This window comes from Rhinolophus sinicus, chromosome 17, assembly GCF_057876585.1.
Source record: "Rhinolophus sinicus isolate RSI-liver-muscle chromosome 17, RSI-T2T, whole genome shotgun sequence".
NCBI lineage: Eukaryota > Metazoa > Chordata > Mammalia > Chiroptera > Rhinolophidae > Rhinolophus > Rhinolophus sinicus.
This window is the reverse complement of record NC_142517.1, coordinates 15,694,644-15,715,614: the sequence shown is the minus strand read 5'-3', so window position 1 is coordinate 15,715,614 and position 20,971 is coordinate 15,694,644. Positions and strand designations below refer to the sequence as shown.

Below are 20,971 nucleotides of genomic sequence, written 5' to 3'. Positions count from 1 at the left end.
GCAGTTAGAGAGTCAGCAGGCTGATTATCAGCGCCAAATTTAAGGCACTTGTGTGTTTCAGCATGGGCCTGTGAGCGTCTGCTTTGTCAAATGGTACTAACCTGTCCTCACCATTAGACTGTTTTCCATTAACAGTGGAAGGATAATAATTAACAAAATGTATAAAAAAGTTCTTGAAAAGTCTTTAAAGCAAGTCACATGAGAGAAGATCGGTCAAGTGGGAAGGGTAAGAAGAGGGCATAAAAAATTCACTGCATGAAAGCTAATTGAGACAAAGAATTCAGATATGTACCATTTACTTCTTGTTCTTACCCCTTCATACATACACACATATACACGTGTTCACATTTATATATGGATAGTAAGAAGTCACTTACAATTTGTTGGAACAAGAAAGATTATAAATAAGTACATTATATGGAAAAAGAGTTCAAATATTTATATGTGAAGTGGCATCAAAGAATTCATGGTCGTAGAACTTCTTCCTTTTCAGAATATTTATAGAACAATTTCAGGAAGAGAACATGAAGTATTTATTTTTGATAAGGAGAAAGGCTATTTACATTATGTCCTTTGGTTTATTTTCTTTCAAATTTGCATTAATATTTACGTTATCTACTTTTCCCGTCTGCTTATTCTGTTTTAATTATGAGGAATTTTGGGATAGGAGAAAACTGCTATACAAACATAAAGTCAGAGAGAATATTACGTTGATGTGAAAAAATCTACAGTAACTTTCCAATAGCATGCCTGCTCACTGTTCAAACCGTATTGTTCACTTGTCAGTTTTCGCATAAGCCAGAATTGTTTCCTTCCCTCCAGGGTTATGACACTGAAGAATACTCATGGTTCAAGTTTCAGGGTATTTACTTGATAAGCACAGGTAGATTATCCTTCTTAAGTAAGGCACCAAGGCGCTTCTCAAAGAAACTTTCCCTCTCTATAGCCTTAAGACACAATCAGAATTTTTCAAATTGCCTTTCCTATCAGGATAAACACTACTGGGAACTATAACACATAGGAGAAAATAATTCTGACGGGGTGGTAATAGTGAAGACTATTTCTACTTTCTTTGCCACATAAAAGAATTGGTACAGACACAATAGAAGACCAGGAGCCAAAAAAACATGTAGTCTTACTCTTCCGTTCACTTCTAATGTCAATTTCAGTGACAAAACTCCTGAGTCTTAGTTTCTTTATCTCTAAGTGAGGAGAGAACTCAAGGGCCACTTTGGGGGCCCAGATGTGATCTACATGAAGGCAATTTGAAAGTGACAATGGTCAAAGTCTGTGGGATGCTGTTACTATGAGGATGCAGTTTATGGTGGTTACTACCTGAGTATTCACCTAAGTCTTAGCTATTAGAAGAATATCTAAACACTTCACGTGAGTGCAACAGCAGTTAATAGTCATTTTTTGTTTTAAGTAAATGCAAATAAGATGGAAGATACTGCTTCACTGTCCGCCTGAGATCCTTCTTGGTCTTTATCACTTCTGTCTCTGTCTCTCCCCCACATACAAGCACTCAATATTTATGGAACGCATTAAGGAATGCCTGGCATGAAAAAAAGAAAACAATAATAAACTAGAATGTAGAAAATGTGATTATTAACAAAGGCGTGGAACGATACAAAATAAATTCCAACTTACATACCTGTGAGATTTTTTTTTCTTGTGGCACCAGGAGTAATTTCCTAATGTGAAGAAAAGAATATGCAAAAATGCAGCACCCACACCCCTGTCTTTACCAACTCCCAAGTACTACTGTGTTTCCCCAAAAATAAAACCTAGCTGGACCATCAGGTCTAATGCGTCTTTTGGAGCAAAAATTAATATAAGACCCGGTATCATATCATGTTATACCTGGTATCATATCATATCATATATCATATCATATCATATCATGTCTGGTCTTATATTATATTAAAATAAGACCAAGTCTTATATTAATTTTTGCTCCAAAAGACACATTACAGCTGATGGTCCGGCTAGGTCTTATTTTCGGGGAAACACGGTAGTGACAGCTCAACTTGTTCAAGAACCTCAGGCTTCTCTTGGGGGTAGGGGAAGAAACAACAGGGTGGAAAAAGCAAGGTGGCTTATGACTGATGTGGCTCAACAAGGTTCAGTGTTCATTTCCTGACTCTCTGATAACACATTCCTGAGAGGAGCATCATTTTGCAATTCAGGCAGCATTAAAAATAATCAGATTATCTCACTGGACTCCAAGAATGGCACAAACAGCGTGGACAGCCAGACTTCTTTAATACAGCATCCAATCGACTGTTTAAAAAATTCCTGCAGCTAAAAGCCCTCAGCAACACAAAACTAATTCTCAGAGATTTCAGCGTAACCTAACACCTAAAGTGAAGGCTAGTGTAAAAAAATACACCTGAACAAACGAAGAGGAAGAGACAGGAAATAACTGTTGAGCAGCTAAGCCAAACAGAATATGCTGATGGTTATCAAACACTTGTCCTTCCCACTTCAAATGGACAAGGTTTCAGAGTTGTTTGATTCCTAAGTCTCAGGAAAGTTCTGGCTTGATATCTTATATTAAGATAAAACATTTTCCAGGTACTGAACACATTCAAGACTGGAGATGTAGGTGTTACCCAAACATCCCTGACTTCAGTGGACATACGACACAGAGGAAAACAAGGAGCCCCCACTCACTAGTAACAGCTCTTGAAGTGATAAAGCAGTGACTGGTTTGATTTGGAGGAGGAGGAAGATGGAGTTTACATAGAGTAGGCAGACGAAAGACTGGAGCAGAAAATGTACGTATGGTGAGCGTGAGGAGAGGAAAAGTGAAACGTAGGACAGGGTTAGGTGTGAATTACTTTGAATTTGTAATAAACGTCCAAAGCCACGGGAGCCACATTTCAAAGAGAGAGCAACAGCAGCTTCCCATCTGTGCATGTGGGGGATGCATGGGCGCCTGACGTCTTTCGTGGGCTCTTCCCTCTCGAAAAAAAAATATTAAAAGTTGTATTTTGATATAAAGATGGCTATGATTCAGGGTGGCTTCATTACTATTTGTTCATTATTACTGTCATTTTTTTTTCTTCTGATTTTAAAAGAAACTAAAATGGAAACATTTCTTTGGCTCCCAAAAGATATTGTTGGGCCCACAATGAATAGTGAAGTCAGCCCTAGAGCACAGGGAAGAGGGAGATGTGCCCTGACCATACCAGACTATACCTTGACCTTGACCATACCTGCACCATACCAGAAGAAGAACAAGGGCAGTGAGGGCAGAAAATGGAAGTGGCAAAGATTCTGAGGCTTGTACATGTTGAGCGTGAGGACACATGGGATGATGGTATCTGGGCGTAAGGGTACAGTACTTTTCCAGCTAACACCAGAGGTCAGAATACATCGTGCTAGAGAACTGGAGTTCATCCCGATGGGATGCAAGAAGGAAGGAAATAATCGTACTAGTCACCGCTTCCCTGATTTATTTGCAAATATCCCATTCTGCCAAGATTGCTGTGTGCCCCACGTCACACCAGGAGTTCTCGTAGGCAATACAGTAGTTCGATCCATCTACCTTTCATTATCTTGAGTGATGGAAAATTATTAAAATTTTCAAAGCTAGCAGATGTTTAATGGAGCTGTGCAGCGCTGCTCTTCTTTCATGGCACACTGGGCTAATGTCATCTGGGGAAAGAATGATCTGGAATCTTGCATTGCTAACCCATTCCTGAACTGCAGGGATGTATTTCTGACATGTCTACATTGGAATAAGCCCTAAAACAGGGAAAGAGCTTGCAATACACTCTGTATCCTGCCCTTGAGGAAGAGAGGCATTATATTGTGTTGGAAAGATTTAAGTTCTACCAAGAACTCTAACCATGGAGTGTTCACACAAGGAAAACTTTTTAAACAAATCTGTACAAATAAAACAAGAGAAGTACTCAAATGTGAACACACACACACACACACACACACACACACACACACACACAAGACAGCAGGTGTATTCAGGCATCCCACCTTACTGCAGTTGCTCGTGGTATATAATTCTAAGTAATAAGAATTTTAAGTAATTAAAATAAAGGTAACTTTTCAGATTTGCTTAAAGGTGTTTTACAGGCACAGTTTTTTTCTAAAGAGGGAATGACATGGGTGTACACCTAACATTGAACTCTTCTGGCCTAATGACGGTAAACTCTCAAGTATCCACACGCATTCACTTTCCTTTATAAGCATGGCCAATCTTCAGTCAAGAGTAGCTTTTACCAGCACTAATCTTCTGTATTGTTCAGCTATGCAATGGTTCTCCACTGGGGAAAGCTTGCTAACTCATATGGATTGTAAGCCACCTTGCTTTATGAACCCTACAATTTGTTTCTAGGCGGAGGCTCAAGGTTCTTGGCAAAGTTAATTGTCACAATTTGGGTGGTGCTTTTGTTGGGCAGAGGTGGGGGAGGTTACTACGTATCCTGTAAGCACAGGACAGCCTCCCCCAGACTTCCCCCAATTAAGAACTATCTGATTCAAAATGTCCATAGGGCTTAGGTTAAAATCCCTGACCTAAGCTATTTCCTTAGGGCAAAAAAGTCATGTCATACTCATCTCTATGTTACTAGGATAATACTCAGAGCAATATTGGCACTCAAATAAATACTGCTTGAACAGAAGAGATTTCCTTCCAGAACATACTGTAATAGTTAATTCAACTGAAACAATGTAAAAATTATAACTATATAAATTCTATAAAATACATAGCTCTCCCTCCACAGATGCAAATATGTATATATGTTAATTTTTAAAAGATACCCAGGATATCAAAAGTTATTAACCTTAAACAGGATAAACCAACCGCCCCTCAAGATTGTCCTATAATTATTTTGTATACAATAATAAAAAAAATAACTTTATTGTATTAACTGCCTGTGGGTCAATCTATAATACTAATATGTCAATGAAGAAGTCTTGATGATTAATTATCCAACCTACACACACACACAAAGGTGTGGCCACTGTGTCTGATGAAAATACACAAGAAAGCAGAAAAACATACTCATAACTATGGCTCCAAGACCAAGGAACCCAGCCAGATCTCTCCCTGGGTAAATACTTTCTCATTATAGCCAATCAAGTCATAATGAATGACTCAGACAAAGGGACAAAGGGCTAAACCACTAGAATCCCTTTGAATAATTTATTAACTCTACTGGAAAAACAAGTGTATGCTAACAAATTACATACATCAAAAGACCTACGAAAAGACACAACTAAAAAAATTGTTTCCAAAAGTTTCTTCATGTCCTGTATCGGTAACTTTGAACCTGGTCGAATCCATCACTTGTCCATAGTCTACATGCCTCAGGGGACTTACAGATGGTTCAGGGTCCCTGTAGAAGGTAATGGCTGAGGGGACCCACACCTGAGGTACTAATATGTACCCTGGAATTAAAAGGAAAAGGTCAAATTCTGTGTCAGGCATTTACTGGCTGTGTACGGGAACCCAAACTCGAACATTTGATTTTTCTTTTTTAATCTCTACAATGGATATAGTAACACTCCACCTCACTAGTTATTAAGAGGATTAAAATTCAATAACATACATACAATGGATAGAAAGCAATTTGTTTTAAAAAGAGCTAACCATATTGAATGAGCTTGTATCTAGCAGGAAGAAAGAAAGAAAAAGAATTCCAATCTGAGAAACTTCCTGAGTCATCCAGAGAGACTGAACTAATGAATATATAGCACTTGAAATCTCCTGAGTGCTAGCCTCACAAAGATGTCTGCTGTTGATGCAGGAATCCTGAGAGAGGATTTTCTGCTCGAAGGAAAACGCTGACTATATAACCAGCTATGACACACTGTTTTATATAATGTCTTATGCCACATGAAACAGACAATCTTTCCTTATTTATCCGCAAGATGTCTGCCTGCCAAGTTGTTTCCAAGAGAGACAAACTAGGAATGACACTACAGCCCATGTGTCCTCAATCCCAGCCACAATCTGCAAGCTCACTGTGGCAGATCTGACTCACTAAGTCTATGCAGTATTTTTAAACCATCTAAGCTATTTCAGCTCCTTTCAAAATGTCCACTGTAAGGTTCATGATGTCCACTCTGAAAGTTTACTATCAATGAATCACAACTGGGTTAACGACATGTAGCAAATTTCAAGATGTAAGATGTCAAGAATTGTTTGATTTGTCTGCTTAGCCACAGGGAAAATTCATTTTTTTTATAGTGAGCTTCTCTGATATAGGGCAATTCTGTTACAAGCTCATACCAATAAATTATTAAATATATCACTGAGTATATAAGAAATATATACTCAAAATGGCCCAGTGGAATTTAAGAAATCAGTGCTCTCAAAAACAGTTTCCAAAAGATGTTAACAGTTATTTCTTGGTAATGGGGGGAATTCTGTTGTCAAACACATATGGTGAATAGATCCTTAAAGAGGGATATTGATGGAGGCTTTGGAAAATCCTATAATAATGAAGCCAGTTTTTTTTGTTTGTTTGTTTGTTTTTGTTTTTTTAATACCAAGGTTTCCAAAGCATATTTTGGCCATGGGACCCTTTCTATTGTGGCACATTTAGGGCATGTGGAAAAGAATTTGAAAAAAGTTGTAAGATATTTGAAATGGATGATCAAGCACAATTTAACGTGGTTATTTTAAGTAAAACAAAATAAATAAAACCAAAAAGAAGCCTTAAAGGAAGTAAGAGCAGTGGGTGTCACCAGGTATCCAGTGACATGAGCAGTGAGTGTCATATCACATGACATGAGTGCATATCACAGAGCAGTGTTGTAAGCACTGCTTATCACAGAGCACTGCTTCCCTGTGGCTAAGCAGACAAACCAAACAATTCTTGACATTCTTTACAGTGATAACCAGGTATGAACTGATGATAATAAAGCATCAGATTTGGCTGTAGGCAAAATAATTATACGACGTGTAGAATACAGAACAAGAAAAGATATGGTAAGAATGAAGATGTGTTCCCAAATACCTAAAATATTTCAAAAGCAAATCATAAGCATTCAGAAATACACAAAAAGTAAAAATCAAGAACTTTATAAGGTCCCAGTTATAATGAAAAACTCCAGGTCTTTTGCCTTTTTAATTATACAGGTAAAATCAATCAAGATGGTCTGCCAAAGGAAAACTTGGCTTTTCATTTAGGAAAATAAATGTGAGGCAGTTGGTGACAGGTGCAGGTACTTAAATCATATCCTGGATTCAAAAATCACATTTGTAAACTTCAATCAAGTCATATTAAATAAAAACAATGGGTAAATAAGAATAAGAAAAGGCAGAAGACCTGGATGTCATAACTCTGAACGGAAGCACATACCTAGGGAGAGAAAACAACCAGTGCTTTTGTTTGTACAACATAGAGCATAAGTTACTGCTACTGCTTTTTCAATAGAAAATACACATTACTTCTGATTTTCCCATTTTTTTCACACAAGTGAGAGAAGTCAGCACAACTCCTAAACTAAATTTCCTTTTCTATAAAGGGAAGGTCCTTGGAGGACCTTTACAGACTTTTACACGTTTTGTGATATTGGGGAGCTCTTCTGGTGATAAATAAAAAGCACAAGGTAAGTAAAAGATAATTAATATCATACCTAAAAACCCCCTATTTCTTAAGTACTGTTTTCCTCAAATAATGTATTAAAATGTTATATTAATTTTCTCTCTAAAGAAGCTATAACGCATTCAACATCACACAAAAACTAGAGTGGTTATACCTCCAAATACAAATGAATAGACTGTAATTCATATGAAAGGTACATTTGCCAACCAAACTAGACAGAGCATATGATTCAATAATGTTTAAGACCACAGAATTTGTACTGTTATAATTGGGCCCTAACAGATTACATTTAGCAAAAAGTTTTCAAACACTTCTGAGAGAAAACTTTGTTTTAAGTTTCTGTTTGAAGAGCACCATGTTTCTTAATGTGTTTCTGGAGGTAGCATCACACTAACTTTTCAAGGAATAAGATTGCAGAAAAAAACAAAGAATTTTTTCATAAGGAGATATGCTTTATTATGACAATAGTGGCTTATAGCTGGGAAGCACACCTTAACAATTGTCTTTGAATTTTACATATAGGCTCTGAGCAAGTACCTCTCCATATTTTATATAATTCAAAAAAATCCTCAAGAAAACCTGTTTTGGATATTCATAATATTCTGTGAGACATTTTGTAACATTAAAAAACTTAGAAGTGACTCAATAGTTTGGCTAAGATTATGCTACAGGCAAGTTCCTGTTCCTAAATGTGTCAGGTCTGGACAGCACAAATATGAAGGCTTTAACACCCAAAGACTTCTTTTTAACACTTCTTTTTAGCAACTGGTATTTTTAGCAATAAGTCTTCCCTTCCTTCCTCCTTTACCACCACAGAAAAGAACAAAGCAGGGAAAAAAATTCTACTTAAACCATCTTTTAGATGGGAATTCACTACTAAGAATAAATTATATTATTTTCCTTTGAGTATATCTATTCCTGGGAAATATAAATTTATATTATCAATAAAGTACTGAAAAGGTCCATAAAATAAAACACTTCATTATTTATCCAAGAAGCACCACGGTTTCCAGCAAACTGTAACCATTTTATAGTTCACAGTGGTTCTATAAACTTTCTTTGCTGTTAAAAAATGAGTCTAGAGCAATCTAGTCAGCCAGTCACTCAAAATGTTTGTTGGCTCCTTTTACCATGCCAAAATAAAGATTATTAAACTCTTAGCAGAGACATCAACTGCGTAATGGAGGCATGCTTAAATAGAAAGGGAAATAAGAAAATGTCCACTATACTAAGTAAAATTGAAGCATGAAAGGACAATATCTTACAGCAAAAATGAGTTACTCAGTAATAATTTAAAAAAATACCCAATCATAACAAGCTCCTCTGAATATAAAGCCTAATTTATTCACAACTGACTTGAACCGATACCTAATTCAGGTCATCAGAGAGATGCAACTAACTGTTCTCATCAGTGAGAAATATTAGTATACAATATAAACGTTATATATAACATGATATGGTTGAAAGAAGGCATAGTCTGGCATCTCTAACTTTCAGAATGAGAAACAATGAAATGAAATTCAAAGTTGACACCCAGTTTATACAAATAGGTCTCTACTTCACAAGGCATAGTAAGAGTCAGGTTTTTCCCCCCGATCTTGCTTTATGAAACAAGAAAAAACACTACAAAAACTCCTGACTATATTAAGCAGCTATAAATAAAGAAGCTATCCAGCTAATCTTTATGTGACCATTAATGGATCTATCTCTGCCACTAGGTAAAGGATTAATTTTGTAAACAGGGACAACTACAAACAATAAAATTGCTTTGCCTGGTAAGAAGTTATGTCTCCTACCTAGCATTAGAGGCTCACCTGAAAATACTCAGATTAAGGAGAAAAGTTAAATTGATATTATATATGACATATGCTTGTGTTCTGACTTTAGATCAGCCTTACAATTAAATCTACACCTTGGACCCATTAGGTAATTCAGTAACTAAAACTCATTCAAATTAAAATTTACAAAAAGGCCCCAGTATACTGAATTACAGTTTTAAAATCCAAGATATAAAACACACTCCTTTTTAAGAAATTAATTGAAGTTCTCTCCTATATTAAAAGAAAAACAAACTCACCTGCTCCTGAACTACTACATAACTTACATTTACATTATGTAGTAGATGATATCTGCCTTATTACCTAAATATTTGTTTTAATGTCCACAGTATATATTTATCTCCATAAGTCCTAAAATCCACTGACATAGTGCTTGCCCAAAGAATACACAAATATTTGGTTACTTCAACTTAGTTTTAAAAAATAAGTCAATTATGTTACAGACTATAGTATTTTGAGATTTAAAACCATTTCTAAGGAAAATAATTTGTGCTGCTTCACAACAGAACCCTCCTTCTGTGCCTAGGTTAAATTCTAAGTGCAAAGACCCCAAAAGTCAAAGTGAATTGAGAATTGGCTTTATTTGATACAAGAAAGAGAATAAATGGATAAGTGATCTTCCTAGTTCATGTATTCTTCATGAGTTCACTATATATAGGTCCTTCATTTCTGAAAGTCAATGTCAAAGAGAAGCTGATAAAAAAGCTGATAGGTCCTGAATAATTGGAAGGCATCTATTAAGGCTACATATGCAGTTTTTATTAACATACTTGCCACAACATCTTGATTTTAGGACTAGCCGAGTGTTTGTGTGATGCTAGATCCAGATTAAGTTTGAATGTCTTAATTATTATTTTTTTAAATAGATTATTTTATTAGTTTTTTTTGGACTATATTGAATTTCTTTAAATGTAGTCTTTAATGATTGCTGTGGGTTTTTTTGTTTGTTTGTTTGTTTGTTTTTATTGAACTGGCAACCTTGTGGTTGAGAGCCCACTGGCCCATGTGGGAATCGAACCGGCAGCCTTCGGAGTTAGGAGCATGGAGCTCTAACCACCTGAGCCACCGGGCCGGCCCCCATGTCTTAATTATTCACTTCAATTAGTAGGAAGATCAATCATTAGAGTATGGGTTAGGTGTACAATCTTGTTCCACATCTTTTTGGCCGTTAAGTGATTAACAATAATGGAAAATGTTCCCCTTTTCAATATCAAACCAATGAGAACCAATGTATGAAAATTTTCCTCCATCAAAATAAAGATCTGTTATGGGTGACTAGATACTAAATCTCTCTTCCTGGCTCTGATCTAGAACTTGGTTAATGATTGATTTTAGACATCTATCTACAAAATAACATTCAACCTTTTATACAGACTTTACTGATGTTGGAACTCCTTTGCAGGAATTTCCAAAGGTGTTAAAGTACAGTATTTAGAGGGAAAGCAATGTTTGCACGTCTATGATTATTTACATATCTCCTTCAGTTTCTAGCCCATATTTTACACCCTCTAAAAAGTGCCATCCTAACACACACTCATAAAGAAAAATTACTGAGAATAATAAATGTGAAACCATGAATTCTTCCAACGGGAATTTTCAGCCCTTGTTAGTTAACAAAGTCTGAATGCTTTTCTTTTAAAAACAATTTGCTTTAAAACAATTTGCTTTTCACAGCAATTTCCTAAGTGTGATTCCAGGAGAAAATACAGAGTCACTCGTGTTCCCTTCAGTTCCCTACCCCTTATCCCAGAAAAATGATAGTAATAATTTTCCATAATTACTTTGTAAAAAATCTCTTGTGAATAAGTGAAAATTCAGAAAGAGACTATATGTTTTTAACATAAGATTGACCAAGACTTTCTCCCAAGACTGCTGAGCATTTCCTTTGAGTAAAGATATCTAGTATTTCTTAGAACCTAAATGTTTCTAAATATCTAAGGTATACACAAGATTAAAAATAAGATTTTCACCACTCCATTTTCAATAAAATTCTAACTCAAAATCATCCACCATCTTTAACATTTCATCACGTCTCTGTACACACAACAGTGCCCATCTCCTAACACTATTAAAGAGCGCTGGTCTCAAAGGATTGCTAATTAATAGGCAGCAAGAGACATTATCGCTTATTATAATTATGCTGTGTGCATAATCAGATAGCAAGCCAAAGAGGAAGCCAAGATTAGGATAACCTTCTTAAATTCTTAGTTTATCAAGAAGGTAAGGCAGGCGGATGATTACTGGACAGCAACACCTCACTCAAGACCTTCCCAATCTATCAGAAAAAGGAATAGGGATTCACAACAGCTACATTGGATACCTAATTCCTGTAATTTAGAACTTCAAGTACATATTAAACATAAATAATGTAATTTTATACATTTTCCTAACAAGGAATCATAGAACCATGAAAAAACATACAACATCCACAAGAGTTTTCTCCTTAATTCAATGCAAATTTAATCCAATTACTTCATAGAGACCTCTTTTATTTTAACCACCGCAAATTTTCATTTTCAATTTTCTTAGTCATATCAGGAAACATGCACACTACTTAGAGAAGTCAACACACTCAGCTATTAACTCAAACTCATGCTTATGTAAGTAAATATCTTCATTTGCCAAATGATGAGTCCTCCATTGGAGGTTAAATGCAAGCCTTACCCAGAAGACACCGGGAGTACAAGAACCCTATCTGCCTTTCCCTCTTTCTCACCCCACAAGACTTCTAACCTCCCAACTTCACCAAACCAAGAATGTTTTCCTATTACTCAAGAGGAACCGAAAAAAAAGAGGAATATCCGGAATTGTCTTTTAAAAATAGTTTCATCACATATACATCTGTGATCCTCTCATCCTGCACCCCGTTTCCTCTCTGAATGAAAACACACACACAGACATAACACAACACTCCCACACATACACCACACACACACATACCCACACAAAACACAATCATCAGGTAATCACAATAAATCTTTAAGAAATAAAAAAAGTCTTTTAAAAAAAAAAAGTTTGATGATTCTACTCCATCCTGAAGCCATCAGGCTCTAAAGAATGTTATTTTTTAGAGTGCACAAGAGTTCTTAGTCTCTCGGTAAGGTTACTGCAATGTTGTGTCCCGTGAGAAAAATGGAAATTTGATTATAAGACAAAAGTCTTACTTCTTGAATTCACCTTCAGCATCTACACCAATTTACTTCACAAATCATTTTAAAATATGGATTATCAAAGAGCAATTTATTTACCTCAGTCCACTTAATCTATTATTTCAGAAACGCTATTGTGAAAATGTGTGTTGATTACTTCCTTTCATCTAAGTTCTGAGCAACCAATAAGGCAGACATTGGATCCAGAGCTCAGGCTGGTCCTTTGCCAAAAATAAAATAAAGCTAGTTTCTAACCTAGGTTCAAGGCTTGGCCCACTCCAAGGCAAATGTGTCTTCCGCTGCTACATCTTAGAAACTAGACTGACCTTCCCACTGAGAAGCCACAAACTAGCCCTCTTAGACCACTGGTTTTCAAACTGTGTTCTCAGGAACCCTGTGTTCCTGAGAGATGTCTCAGTATTTGAGATGCCAAATAAGGAAATGGGTTTTCAAGGATTCAATGAAAGCAAATGGGGTTTTGAATCTATTTATAGATTGAGGTCCTATCTACTCTATATTTTTGTTAGAAAAAAATGAGTTATGCTGCCCTTTTTAACTCAAGTGAAAACCTGTGCCTTCAACTTTTGACTGCAAGTGTTATAACTAGAAGTAGAAATCACACTCCAAGTGTTTTCAAGTTGCAGTAAGATAATTTTCACTGTCACAAAACAAGTAGGTGGCGATGGACTGGGGAGACAGAGGCTCGCTCATCATAACCAGGAAATATTCCCCACAGGACCCCTTCCCTGCTGGGAATCACAGAACATTGCAGATGGTAAGGGCAGAAACCAAGACACCAAAACCAGACAAGTTGTCGGAGCTGCAAACTCTCATTTGGAAACTCTAGACAGAAAATATATATTTCAAATAATGTAAGTCAGGGCTTTAAAAAAATTACTTAGCAACAACATAAAAATATTCTGGTCACCCATTCCCGGGATAAATAAAAAGACAGGGGGATCCTATTTCTGTTCCTTGTTTTAGAGGATATGAGTCATGGTTATCTCTAGGATTTTACTAATGAAATGAAATAGATATTTGTTTTATAAACAAAGAGCTTCCCCTAGGGAACTCATCTTCCTCTTTAGTGAGAGTTGTCTGATAGGCATTGTAGGTATTTTTTGTGGCTCTAATCAATATTTAGAAGACTTATAAGAGCTTTCATGTATTTTACAAAGATTATCTAAATACATACCAAAACATGTACTAATGCTTGCTGGTCTTTTTCTGGTCTATACTGTTTTAATTATGAAATTTTGTATCAAATTGTTTTAGAAACCTATGCACAGAAGTAAAATGATATATGATGCTTTGAACTTGCTTTTAAAATACTACAGAAAACAAAAAGAGTGTGTGTGCGCTCGCACATGCCCTGAAACAAGAACAAAATGTTGGGTCAATTGTTGAAGATGGATGCACCAGGGGTGCCAAAAAAAATGTATACACATGACTTGTATTCATCGTTTGATATCGATATATATTGAGTATTACAACTTTAATACAGTTTTTTCCTTTCTTAAAATGTGTATACTTTTTTTGGCACCCTATGTATGTTTGAAAGTTTCCATAAATAAAGTTTGTTAAAATCCCTTTTGAAAGATCTCAGATTATGTAAACTATACCCAAATATTATTTATGTCACAGGATCAAAATATAGGATTAAGCCAAAGGATTAAAAGAATTTATGAAATAACATGCTCTCAATTTCACAAATAATTTGTTAGTGGATAGTTTCAGTGATTACAACAATACAGTATGTGTTATTAAATATTTATCAACTGCAAACACAAAAAAGAAGTGACTCAAAAAGCAAACTTACTATCTGGTTAAAGGAAAGGAAAAGGAAGGTTTTTTTTTTCCTTGGCAAGAAATAAAGTGTTTGCAATTTTATGTAGACTAAGGGAAATGCTGTGATCCTTATACTTTTGTGTATATTGTATTACAGACTCCATGACTGTACATTTTAAAATGGTATAAAAGGCTGATCAATATTCAACTGCAGGGGCTATAAGAACCACCAGCGTGCAAGGTAAGACTGAAAAATAAGTACAGAAAAAAGGTACGTAAATGTACAAAACCAAGTAACAAGAAAAAGAATCAAAGGTGAATCTTCCTTGACCTTGAGAAAGAATGCACTTTATCCTGTAGACATATCTTCATTTCAAATGTAACTCATTATCAAATAACAGTGTAAAAAGATCATATTTTAGTTTGTGTAGGATACAAAGGATTGTTTCTTCTAGAAGCTCAAAACTTGGTCAACATTTTAGTGATTCTCAAACTGTAGTTTCCATCAGAATCAACTAGAGGGATTGTTAAATGGATGGCTGGGGCTCACCCCCAGACCACACTTTGCGAACTACAGGCTTATTCCATGATCAGTTCCTGAAAACTATCAGATTTTAAGGTCAGTCACAGTTTTTAAAAACTCCATACACATTCTATGAGAATCATTTTACTAAACGGAATTTACAGGCAGGGCAAGAATGTTTTAGGAAGAGAATTAACACTTGGTTAGAGAACTGCATTTCACAGACTAACATATTAAATCGGTATAAAATAATGTGGAAACCTCATTAGTATTTTGGTACTTATAAGCTTTCATAGTGTTGTAACTTACAAAAAGACACTATACTACCTGAGAACAGAGTTTCACCTTACCTAAACACAGACTTAAAACAATGCCTCCTTCACAGAACTCAAACAGCTGATATACTCTGTGCCAAGCATCTAACTAACTGGTCCGTTTGAATCTGGGGAGAGCTGGCTCTAAACATCTTCAGTTACATCAGCAGCTGTGGAATGCTCCCTACCATCCACAAACTGTTGCTGCAGTGACCACAACGGCCCCAGGTCAGCGCTTCCACCCTTGGCTGGATGAGTCAACGGTCAGAACTCACCCAACTACCACCAGGTACAGCAAGGCCATGTTATTTAGGCGTGGATCATAGGCACCCGCCAAGTTAGCAGCAACAATGGACAACCACAGCCTGGGGATCGAAAATCAATTTCCCTTTGTAAATTTCTTAACCCAAAGCCCAGTGTCCGGGTGCCAGGGGAGGGATAGATCCTAGACAACTAACTGTTGGTCAAACTTCCACCTAAGGTTTACCAGTGATTTAATCCCCACTAACTGCTTCCTCCAAATTAGGCCTTTGAAAAACAGCTAGAGTCAAGATGACAGCTCAGATTTCAATAAATTCGAAGTCTACTGCAGAATGAGAATAGTTTTAAATTAATCAATGATAGGAAACTGTTAGGCAGATGATAGCTGACATGGTTGTTATTAAGTGAGCGGGTAGCATAACACCTTTAAAAATGTAGTTTTTAAAAAATACCGGGGGTGCCAAAAAAATGTATACAAGTAGACACTTTGGTCAAGCAGTAGTTTGCCATCATCAGAAGTGTCTGGACGGTGATGGTAACCACTTGAGCACCTCTTGTAACTGCAGAAGTCAAACGTGACTTGTATTCTTCTTTTGTTAGCGGTATATATTGAGTATTACGATTTCAATACAGTTTTCCTTTCTTAAAACGTGTATACATTTTTTTGGCACCCGCTGTAGCAGTAGACTGCATTACCTTTTGACGGGTTTTCGGTGCTGGTGTCAATTCATAGACTCTCCTTTAGTTTATACTCAAATTATCTATTGAAAGAATGGCAATAGATATTGCAAACACGGGTGTTACTGGGCTAAAGGTTCTTAAGTTTCTTTCTAGCTTTCACACTAAAAGTCTTAGGAAACAACTGATTTACGCAGGCATTCTAGAGTAGAAATGACAGGGGATTTGGAATCAGACTGCAATGCACAGACTTTAATTTTAACACCTAATTGTGATTCTGGACAAAACGCTATGATATGGGTTCCTCACCTGTAAATTAGGGGATTAAATAGTAGTATCTACCTCTTAGGAATACTATGGGAATTAAATGAGCATGTAAACTGTTTAAGGAGCACAAGCAGAGATGTTAATGATGACATGTAAATCTGAAGTTGAAAATACCACCAGAGTCAAATGAAAACTTTAAGAAAATTGCCTATCATTTGTCCATTGTATAAGCCTTGGAAGTGTGTATTAATAGAAGCCACAAATTAACTTAATGTTTTATGAATAGCCTGACTGTATTTTACAATTTCCTGATTTTTTGCCTACATTTTGGGCACAGCCACATTACAAGAAAGAAAACCACAAAACCAAGAAAAGAAAATAGACTGCATTGAATCTTCTATTGAAAAATAGATCTGCAAGTGAGGGTTATGGATGATGCTATTCTTTTACTTTGGGGACAAGGCAGAGGGTTAAAAAGGTTACATGGTGTCACTTACAAACATGGATGTGTACATGGTCAGAGCCACTGAAAATGTTTGACAAATGTTATGAGCCAATCACTAATGCTGGCTTACAGCAACAGTAATAGTATTTACTGAGCATATAGTATGTCCTAAGGGCTGTATTATTTCTTTTATTCCTCTCAGCAACCCTAGAACTTAGGTGTTTTCCTAGTAAATCCCACTTTACAGATAAAGAAACGAAGAGTTTCCAAAAAGAATATACACAATTACAACATGAAGAATTTCACAAAGCATTCCAGAATTCAAGAAAGGCAACGAACTGCTTCGCTGGATCTGTGAAAGGCTTTGGACCTACAGAAGGCTGACACCTCACAGATATGCAATTGTGTGTGCCCAGTTAGGTAACCTCCACCTGGCTACTAGAGCATAGTGTGACACCTGGTCACACTGTATAACCTATCGGCAAAGCTGCAAGATGGAAGGAGAAGAAATGGGATCAGATGTTAGGTCCGAATGATAGGGTACACCAAAGGAATTTTGGCAACCATTAACATGATTATGGTGATGTTTCATTATAATACATTTGGGGGTATAAGTAGCTTGAGAAACACCCCCAGGGCTTCCTTAAAGCTGACAGGATCCATGTTGAACCGGAGAAATATTATGGTGGCCAAGCTGAGCATGTTGAGGACCTAGGGAAATTGTAAAAGCTGCACCACCAACACCTCTAGCTGATGCCTCCGATGGGCTCTGCTAAGAATGTCGCTGCTAGTTTACTGTAGTTAACTAACACTTCTCTAACCTGGGCATAGCATGTGCTCATTTTCACCAAGTGTCATACTCACTTTTCTGCAGATACGTTTCAATCCTATTAGATGTTCCCCCAGTCAAAATTTAGATACTGTCACTCAGCATCAGAAAGAAAAGTAATAGAAATAAAGAAAAATAAGGAAAAGAATATGAAAAATAAGAAAAACATACCCTACCTGTATTTCAGGATTAGGAAAACTTAAGGTAAAATAGTCAATACTGGAATCTTACAAAAAGAGGTCAATAGTGTTTTTTTTTTAAATCACTGAAGTTAAAAGAAATTTTAAAATATTCAAGGTCAAAGACAGCTTTAGAAAAATTCATGTCACTTTACATGGCATAATACTGGCAAGTAAATTCTTATAACCAATAGGAAATGGGAATGAATTATGAAAGAAGTGTTGATCCATAAAATGGGCCGGAAAATCAATTTTAAAATAGAAGAAAATGCTTAAATGTTAAATATTTAAACAAAGAAAGAAAGAAAGAAAACAACAAATAACAAAGATGCCTTAAAAAATAATGGTGTCTTGAGTCAAAAGTTATTGGTTATTTTGACTTTACAAAAAGCTACAGACACTCTAGTTAAGTCACTTCTAAATTAAGTATCAGAAACCTGGATTCCAAATTCAGCTTTATTGTTTACTATGATTTCAGGCAAATTATGCAGCCTCGCTGAACCTAATTTTGTTCATATTTTATTATTAGATAGTATTTGCCCTATCTTTCTTATGAAGCTATAAAGAACATCAAATTAGTAAATGAGTTTATACTAAAAACACCTTTGTAAATTGGAAAGGATGTTCTCCAAGTTTCATATTTGGTTTACAATGTGATGTACAGATGATACCATCTCACTTTACTATCTTAATTCAGTATGATAATTGCACAGATATTTTCTATCTTAGGCAATCTGTGTACTTTATTATAATCTCCCATACCCCAAAACAGTCATTAAAACATTCATTATTAACTTAGGAGTGTCTCTGATTAAACCTTAAATACTTATAATTTTCTATTTGTCAAGAAAACATAAAGACAAATATTTATCATGGTAAATTCTTTTCAATAACTTTCTGGGTTAAAATGCAGAAAATATAACAAATATCAGTATAAAATTCAGCGGGAGAAAGAATATTTCCATTACAATATTTTTCTCTAGCTTAGCATGTGAACTCCATAGCTGTCATGGTGTCAATCTGAGAAGCAATAATATAAGCACCAACACTAGAAATTTTGGATTGAAGGAGTTACTTCTTGATGTTCAGTGTAGGGCAAATGAGCCTGAAGTAATCATTCTCGTTTCCATTGCTTCTAAAAGCAAGTTTTGTATGAAAATCAGTTACCCATGAAAATAGATGAAATGACCTAGTTTTCTGATACAATAAAACTTGCTATTTTCAACTTTATAAAAGTAACGTTCCTTAGAACAACTGGGAGAATTCTAGATATCACATCAAAATACATGTCTTCTTAGAGATTATTGTAAATGGAATGGCATGGCTTGTGTGGAGAACGAAGTCTCTGGGGTCAACTGTTAGAAGCTGGTTGATCACCTACCAGGAATGACAGGACTAGAGAGTAATATACATCCCAAGAGGAGGGGGGACAATGTGACAGGACAACTCTCAAGTGTCTCCTTACAGTTAAGAAGGTTCAAATATAGAAAGTGACCATGTAAAATGTGTAATAGCTTCTCCTCCTACAACCACAATCTCACTATCCACAGGCAAATTTTGTTAGATTCGCTTGAATCTTTCAGAGGATCTATGCACACAGATTGTTTTACACATAAACATTTCCATAATGTATTTTATTATGCCTGCTTTTTGCAAATTCCTTGTCACTTAACACTATTTTAAATTTATGATGGCATAATACTCCCGTTAGGCACAAACAGTGAAAAAAAACCTGTTTACTTGATAAAAGTAGTGCTCTAATAAGGTCCTCACCTGTGGGCACTTATACAGTATACCACAATATTAATTCCTAGAATTGCTAAGTTGAGATCTATGCACATAAGTTTTGAACAACAGCTCTTGAAATTTTTTGTGCCACTGGCAGTAGAAGAAAATGTGTTTCTTCACATTCTTGCCAACTCTGGCAAGACTGTTTAGTCTCTGCCAATCAATGGTTAAAAAATGTTATCTCACTGTTTTAATTTTTATTTCCCTGATTACTAATGAGATTGAGCACCTTCATAAATTTACTGGCTATGTCTATTTTTTTCTGAATACTACCTGTTAAGTTATTTGAGCTTTTTTTGGTTCATTTATTTTCTTTTAGAGTCTCATAATGAAATACTGCGTTTCCCCGAAAATAAGACCTAACCGGACAATCAGCTCTAATGTGTCTTTTGGAGCAAAAATTAATATAAGACCCAGTATTACATTATATTATATTATATTATACCCAGTATTACATTGTACTATACCAAGTATTATATTGCATTATATTATATTACATATTATATTACATATTATATAAGACCCAGTCTTATATAATATTATATAAGACCCGATATTATATATTAATTATATTATATTATATTATATTATATTATATTATATTATATTATATTATATTATATTATACCTGGTCTTATATTATAGTAAAATAAGACCAGGTCTTATATTACTTTTTGCTCCAAAAAGCGCATTAGAGCTGATTATCTGGCTAGGTCTTATTTTCAGGGAAACACGGTACATTTGGATAAAATTGTAAGATTGAATTTATTTCAAAATAACCCAGGAGGAAAAAGAGAATGGGGGGGAGGAGGTATTTACAGATACAACAAGATAATAATAGATAACAAAGTTGGTATAAATTTATAATTTCTGAGACTGGGTAATAGGTACCTGGGGATTCATCATACTATTGTGTTTTGTATGTGTTTTAATTATTTTCATGATAAAAGATTTTTTAAATGCGTCACTCATTTTTCTCTTAAGATGTTCATATTTAGTATTTTTAATTGATTTGTAAGAACACTTTGTGGAATAAAGACATTTGCCCTTTGTTACAGACTCATTATAAATAATCATCCAGCTTTTTTCTATGGACAGAGAGCCTAACACTATTCAGTGATATTTTATCTCTTCCCTCTCTAATGTGGAAAACCACCTTTATCCTGCACTCTTTTTCAATATAGGTACAAGTTGATTTCAAGACTTGCATTTTGTCCCGAGTTGTCTTTACATGTGTTACGCAGTTTTAGTTTCCATATCATTACATTTTGGTTAGAGTTTTTTTTCCTGGCTATTCTCACCTAAGGATTTTCTCAGATGACTTTAAATAAT

General features: G+C 35.5%; 1 protein-coding gene across 6 annotated transcripts in view; it reads right to left on the bottom strand.

The window, feature by feature from the left end:
* The window catches only part of APP (amyloid beta precursor protein), a 244,331-nt gene that overhangs the window by 204,231 nt on the left and 19,129 nt on the right, over positions 1-20,971 (bottom strand). The gene's annotated exons all lie outside the window — the stretch shown is intronic.